We start from the raw sequence: 7,475 nt of genomic DNA on the forward strand, positions 1-7,475 counted from the left end.
CAGCAAGCCCTCTATCCCAGGCTGCTTTTGCAGCATCACTGCAATCTCAACTTGCAGGTAATTTCTTATTATTTTTATGAAAATAGCCCGACCTTGAGAACTCCCTAACAGAGTCTCAGGGACCCCCATGGGCCACACTTGGAGAACCACTGATCTAGTAAAACATTATTCATTTTTCAGATCTTAACTCTCTCTCTGCACAGACCTTCATTGTCCCCAAAGTCTGTTTTCTTTTCTTCCTTAGTAATGCCCTCAATTTTTAGCCGAGCTCATGGCTGCCCAGATTTAAGTTATACTTTCCAGCCTCCTTTGCAGCTGGATGTGGCTAAGTGACAATTTTAGGTAATGGATATAAGAGAAAATGTTAGGTGTACCTTCTAAGGAGCATCCCTAAAGGGAGGACATGTGTCCTTCAAGGAAGGATGCGTGTCCTTCCTCAGGCCTGCATCCCCTTGCTGCAGGCTGGAATGCAAATACCCTCCCACCTGCTCTCTCGTTTACATTACATAGCAGGCTCCTATGGGCACTGAAGTTTATAACTCCTGATCTAGTCTGGTTCCTCCGTTCACTCATGTATTCAACAAGTGTTAGGTGTCTGCCAGACCCAAGGCACTCTGCTGGGTGCTGGGGATGTTAGTAAGCTAGACATGGTCACTGCTCTAGCCTGCGAGGTAGACACTAAACATTTAATTTCATTATGATTACACAAGTGCTACAAAGGGAGAAGCACAGGGTGCTGGAAGAGCTTAACATAGGGAACCTCATTTCAACGAGGAGACTGAGAAAGGCTTCCATGGGAAGTATGCATCAGTAAGCACTGGGCTCTGCTACAACTGAAGGAAATTCAACATAATAGAAGCCTACATGAGGCTGAAGCTGATTTCTCGCCTGAAAAAAAGTCTGGAGGCAGGTGGTTCAGAGGTAAGGGAGGTGAAGGGGCTCTATATCTTAACCCAGAGGCTGGATTGGGGCTCCACCATCCTCCGCCCATCACCCCTCCTCATAGCCTGAGATGGTTACTCTAGCTCCTCATCTGAAATCAGGTTCTCTTACAGTAAGATCTCCCAGCATCCTGTGCAGCTTCTGCCCTGGAAGCACTTGTCCAAGTGTTATGATTATGAAATTATGGATTGTTTAGTGTCTGTCTCAGACTAGAGTAGTGACCATATCTGCCTTACTTAGCACCCAGCAGAGTTGGATCTGGTAGATCCTCAATACTTGTCAAAGCTTTGTTTATATATTAAATGTTATTGATATTTATTGATATGAAGTTTTTTGTGGTAAAATATACACATACCACTATAAAATGTATCATTCTAACCATTTTTAAGTGTACAGCTCTGGGGCATTAAGTCCATTCACATTGTTGTGCAACCATCACACCACCATCCATCTCCAAAACTTTTTCATCTTCCCCAACTGAAACTCTGTACCAGTTAAATACAAACTTCCCATCCCCCCTCTCCCCAACCCCTGATTGTTGACTACTTTGTGAATGAATAAATGGGAAGGGACTAGATCAGATCACAAACTTAAATGCCTGCAGGAGCCAGCTAGGGAATCTCACTGAGAAAAGCAGACCGGCTGTGAATGATAGGGAGGGGTGGGGACTGAGGCAAGCTAGAGAGCACCTGCCTCATTTAATGGAGGCAGCCACTAATCACACAGTTCCAGCTGAGTTGATTAGTAGAGGTTGTACCAGAGTGTGAACTCAGAGTTGCCAGCTCTGCCAAAATTTTGAGAAAAGATGGAAAACCAGACATTCATGTAACATCTCCTAACTTTAATGTTGGCACCTAATTTTTTGTTTTGTTCTAACACTGGGTAAGTCAAACAAAGCATTCCAAGGGCTGGATCTGGCTTAGGGCCCACAGCTTGTACATGATGAACCAGATGGACTGTGTGACACCATTCAAATCCAAGGTCTGTAACCTGTGAAAGTCTATGAAGATGGGTTACCAAGAGTCAACAGGCTCCAAGAACTTGGCTCTCACTCTGGGATTTCCAAAGAGGAAAAGAAAAAGGAAGAGAAAGCAAGTTTATGTTGAACATTTAGAACAGCTGTGTGTTTTATATGACTATATTTATTTAATCCTCACAACAATGATAGGACATAAGTATTATTCTCCAGACCATACAGATGAGGAAACTGAGGCTCAAAGAGTTTAAGAAAATTGCTGAAGGTCACAGGACTAGTAACCATACCTGATGGAACTGGGGTTTGAATTTCTGCCTGGATTGTCCCCCTCACCCCACTGCCCCTCCTCTGCATTAAGGAAGGCAAGGTAATGACTAAGAGTCGACTTTTCCCATAGCAGTGAAGGGCTATGAGGCTGACATCCTCATCTAGGGCTTCTGAGGCTTAGCACCACCCCTATCCCTCACGTCTATAGAGTGATTTTCCATTTTCAAAGCACTTTCACATACATTAGCACATGCCAAACCTTTTTGGTAGGTAGTACTATCCTCATTTTACAGAAGAAGAAACTGGGATTAAGCTATCTGCCCCTTGATAGGACTGTAAGCATGACGCATGGAGATTTCCAGAAGTCTCCTGTTCCTGGTAGAGAGCTATTTTTGCTGTATGGATTCGGTCTTTAGACTGGAGGAGGTCAATGGGGAGAAAGAAAGGGGAAGCAGGTGGAAGCCAGTGGTAAGGCTGACAAAGTATTGGAGGCCAGGCTATTGGAGAAGGGGTGGAAGGGAAGTTGGAAGCCACAGGTGCAGTCCTGTGGTGGCCTCCTTACTAGAAACATCTGCAGCTACACTGACACCCTCTGCAAAGGGGGTTGGGGGCAGGGTTTGGAGATTGAAGGTATGGGGGAAGGGCCACAGAGGCTGTTCTCTGGGAAGTAAGTCTTGGAGGGCTGACCCATCTCCACCCTGGCCACATTCTCCCAGTTCCATGACCACTTTCTGCAACTCTCAGAAGGTGGTTCCTGGGCCTCCTGTACCCCATGGAAATTATGAGCAGGCAAATTTCTGAGCCCAGCCTGGGCTCAGCCAGCTAGCACCTGCAGCCCTTTGGATAAACTGTCAGCCACAGAGTAAAGCAGATAGAACCCATCCCCACCTCAACCTCATTCCCTTCAAAGGGTGAACTCTATCTTGGGGTGGGTCCAAGCAAGGAAACTTAAGCTCCTTGCTTACCTCCTTTGTGGAAAGGATAGCAGGGAACTTTCTAGGCCTGCCCTGCACCATAAAGATAAGAACAGCAAGGTCGGGGGTGGGGGTGGACACGCTGGTCAATGTGACCACAGGTCTGGATGAATACAGCATGGCCTCTTGCCTGACACAGTTGACTTGGCAAGGCTCTGGACCTCGTTTGGTCTCCAGAACTTCTGGGCAGTGGACAATGAGGCAGACTGTCAGGTCCATGTAGGACTGGAAAGAAGGGAAGGAGGTACACAGAGATACCTCTTCCCCTCTGGTGACCTGGTTCTCTTTCAGGAGCTATTCCCCGCTAGGATAGCCAAGATGAAGCAATGTGGCCTCCCAGTGATTCCTGTCTCCTTCAGTTCACACCCTTATGTTGTCTCCTCCCACATTGCACCAGCCTTGGCCTGGGTGACCAATAGAATAAGGTAGAAGGGAAGGTCTGTCACTTTCCAGATTAGGTTATAAGACATAGTAGCTTTTGTCTTGGCCACTTCCTCCCTCTGAGGGAAAGCACTAAGAAGAGGCCCGGGTGGGGAGGAACTAACCCTTCTGGCCAGCAGCCACCTGAGGGTCCTTCTTGGCAGCAGATCCTTCAGTCCAGCCTAGCCTTCAGATGACTCCAGCTCTGACCCACATCTTGGCAGCAACCTCACAAGAGACCTTGCCCCAGAAATACTCAACTCAGCTGCTCCTGAATTCCTGACCATGTGAAATACTGTTTACTGTTTTAAATGACTGAGGCCCAGCCAGACGTGGCTCGGCCGTTGAGCATCGACCTAGGATCCAGATTGCGGTTCGATTCCTGGTCAGGACACATGCCTGGGTTGCGGGCTCCATCCCCAGTCGGGGGTGTGCAGGAGGCAGCCAATCAATGACTCTCTCATTATTGATGTTTCTATCTCCCTCCCCCTTCCTCTCTCTTAAATCAATAAAGACATATTTTTTTTAATAAAATTAAAAATAGAAAAAAATAAAAGTAAAATAAATTACTGAGTTTTGGGGTGATTTGTTATGTGGCAATAGATAATTAACACACCCCTTCCTTTTTAATAAGAACCTAAGATGGTCCCTCCCCCACCCTCCATGGACCCCCACATAGCTCCCTGCCTCCTTGATGCCCCTTCCCCTCCAAGCCCCCAGCCTGGAACACTGGTTCGGTTCACAGATAAACCTGGAGATGGGGGATGAATTAATCTAGCTCCCTGGAAGGACTAAGAGAACACAAAAAGGGCTGGAGGTTATCTTGCTAGAACTTTGAGAGAAGAAGGGGAGGAGCAGGGTGTGTCACCCCTTAGGAGAGATCTCATAGGAAAGGGAGCACAAATTGATAAAAGGATCACAATAAGCGCAAGCCCCATGCCCTCTCTTCCTTCCGTTCTTTGCTCTTCACTTCCTTAGTGGGTGAATAAGGTGGCCCTTCACTCTGCCCCTGTCCCCTCCTTGTCCCCTTTGTGCAGGAACATGGGGAAGTCCCCACATAGACACTGGTGAATCCTCGATGACTACTTTCATAAGCCCAGAGGGCATAGGGTGTTACCTAATAGAAAGGAAAATGCCACCCACAAAAATTTCCAGGAAACCCCCACCCCACTAAAGCATGGGGGCTCCTGCTCCTGCAGTTGTGGTAAGACAGAAAGAGCTGCTCGCTCCTGCGCCCTGAGGGCACCTGTTCAGGAGTGGGCACCGGAGGCATTACAGATGGCCCAGTATGGCAGAAAGGGCCTGGGTGGCAAGGAGGATATCTGAGATACCCAGAGTGACCAGAAATCAGACTCTTTCCCTCTGGGCCTTCGTCTCTGGCCAACCCTCAAACATTTATCTCTAGCCTAGATCTGTCATGAGCTCCAGATGTGTACATCCATCTGCCGTTGGACATCTCCACCTGGATGTTCACCAGACAGAGCAAACTCAGCTGCCCCAAACCAAACTTATCATCTGCATAGTACTACCTCTGTTCACCTAAAAATAAAGGCTTTTCAAAGTGAGAGGCAACAAGCATTTATTTGAGATCAGAAGAATAGCTGTTAGGGAAACATTGATTCTAGCAGAAGCCCAAATAATGTTTCAATTAGACAAAAACAAGGGGTATTTATAAGAAAGGGAAGGTGAACAATTACATCAATAGATGGAAGGCATTTATAACATAGTGATGTTTATTCTAAAGAGTGCTTTTTATTTTCAGTCCAAGCCATCAGTCCATAGTTGTATTATCTGCTTTCTTGTTTTCCTTGCAAACAATTCTTTGGGACACAATGTTGTTTTAGGCCCACCTAGTCCAAAGGTTATTTTGCCCTGTTTTAACATTCCAAAGGTTTGAGGCATAAAATGGACACAGTTCCTCTGGCAAGGCAGCTCTGGCTCCATTTTAAAGTGGCTGCATTCAGTTCTTTCCAGCCCACACTGAGCCATGGGCATGTCTAGGGACAATTGGCACAAGTGCTGCAAGACCAGGGACAAGAGAAAGCCCCACTATAAGAAGCGAAAATATGAGCTGAGACGTCCTGCTGCCAACACTAAGATTGCCCCCCCACACACACATATACACAGTGTGCGGGGAGGCAGCAAGAAGCCCCTCACTTTGAGGGTGGACGTGGGCAACCTTTCCTCGGGCTCAGAGTATTGTAGGCACAAAACAAAGATTATGGATGTGTCTGCAATGCATACAACAAACTGGTCCGCACTCACCCTAGTAAGGAGCTGCCTCATGCTCATTGACAGTGCACCATACAGTGGTAGGGGTCCCACAAGCACAGCCCCTGGGCGAAAACAAGGAGGCCAAACTGACACCTGAGGAGGAAGAAAATTTAAAGAGAAAAAAAATCAAAGAGAATTCAGATGAAATATGATGAAAGGAAAAAGAATGCCAGAGTCAGCAGTCTTCTAGAGAGCAGTGCAGCAGGGCCAGCTTCTTGCTTGCATCGTTCCAAGACCAGGCCCGGGTGGCCACGCAGGTGGCTCTGCGCTGGAGAGCAAGGCGCTGGGGTTCCAGCTGAGGAAAATCAATGCCCGGAACAGCAAATAAATCTTTCTCCCTCCTATCTTAGCTCATGTGATAAAGGTGTTTATTGTTCTAATAAATAGCTAAATAAATAAGTGGCTTCATTTGTTGTTTTTTTCACACCTGCAGTCCTACTTCTTCAAATCTCCCACTCGGTGAGGCTTCACCATTCACCAAGCTGCTCAAGCCAAATAAACGGGCTAGTATTTTACTCCCTAACCCAGCCCCTCCCCTGTGTTTATTTACCAGTTCCCATGGGTGTTACCTTCTAAACAGCTCTGAGACCTATCCAAGTACTCTGCCCCATTGCCACCGTTCCCACCCAAGGTGCCATCATCATCCTTTGCCTGGACCACTGCACCTGCCTCTTCACTGGTCTCCTGCCTTTTTCTTCCTCCAGGACATCTTCTGCAGAGCAGCCTACATTTAAATATGCACATATCATCATGCCATTCCCCTACTATGGAAACAAACAAAAAAGTGGCTAGTTCAGCTTGCAACCTCAACATTTACCCAGTGTTTCCACTTGAGACAGTCACGGCGCTTCATCTGCAGCCGAAGTGCTTTCCGCATTTCACATTTCATAACAAACGAGAAGTGCTACATCTCATTCCATAACAATGCACTCAAGGGTTGAATTTTAATAAAATTAATATTGACTGCTTCATGAAGGGCATTCTTAAGTGAAACTGGCATTAATTTTTGTTTTCTTTTTTTACTGCAAATGCCTGGCGGTGAAGAATGCAGTCACTATAGTATGGTTTGGCTCCACTGCCTTGGTTTGTGCTAAGGCAGCAAGCCCTCTATCCCAGGCTGCTTTTGCAGCATCACTGCAATCTCAACTTGCAGGTAATTTCTTATTATTTTTATGAAAATAGCCCGACCTTGAGAACTCCCTAACAGAGTCTCAGGGACCCCCATGGGCCACACTTGGAGAACCACTGATCTAGTAAAACATTATTCATTTTTCAGATCTTAACTCTCTCTCTGCACAGACCTTCATTGTCCCCAAAGTCTGTTTTCTTTTCTTCCTTAGTAATGCCCTCAATTTTTAGCCGAGCTCATGGCTGCCCAGATTTAAGTTATACTTTCCAGCCTCCTTTGCAGCTGGATGTGGCTAAGTGACAATTTTAGGTAATGGATATAAGAGAAAATGTTAGGTGTACCTTCTAAGGAGCATCCCTAAAGGGAGGACATGTGTCCTTCAAGGAAGGATGCGTGTCCTTCCTCAGGCCTGCATCCCCTTGCTGCAGGCTGGAATGCAAATACCCTCCCACCTGCTCTCTCGTTTACATTACATAGCAGGCTCCTATGGGCA

This window comes from Miniopterus schreibersii (genome assembly GCF_964146895.1).
Source record: "Miniopterus schreibersii genome assembly, chromosome: 2".
NCBI classification, from domain to species: Eukaryota; Metazoa; Chordata; class Mammalia; order Chiroptera; family Miniopteridae; genus Miniopterus; species Miniopterus schreibersii.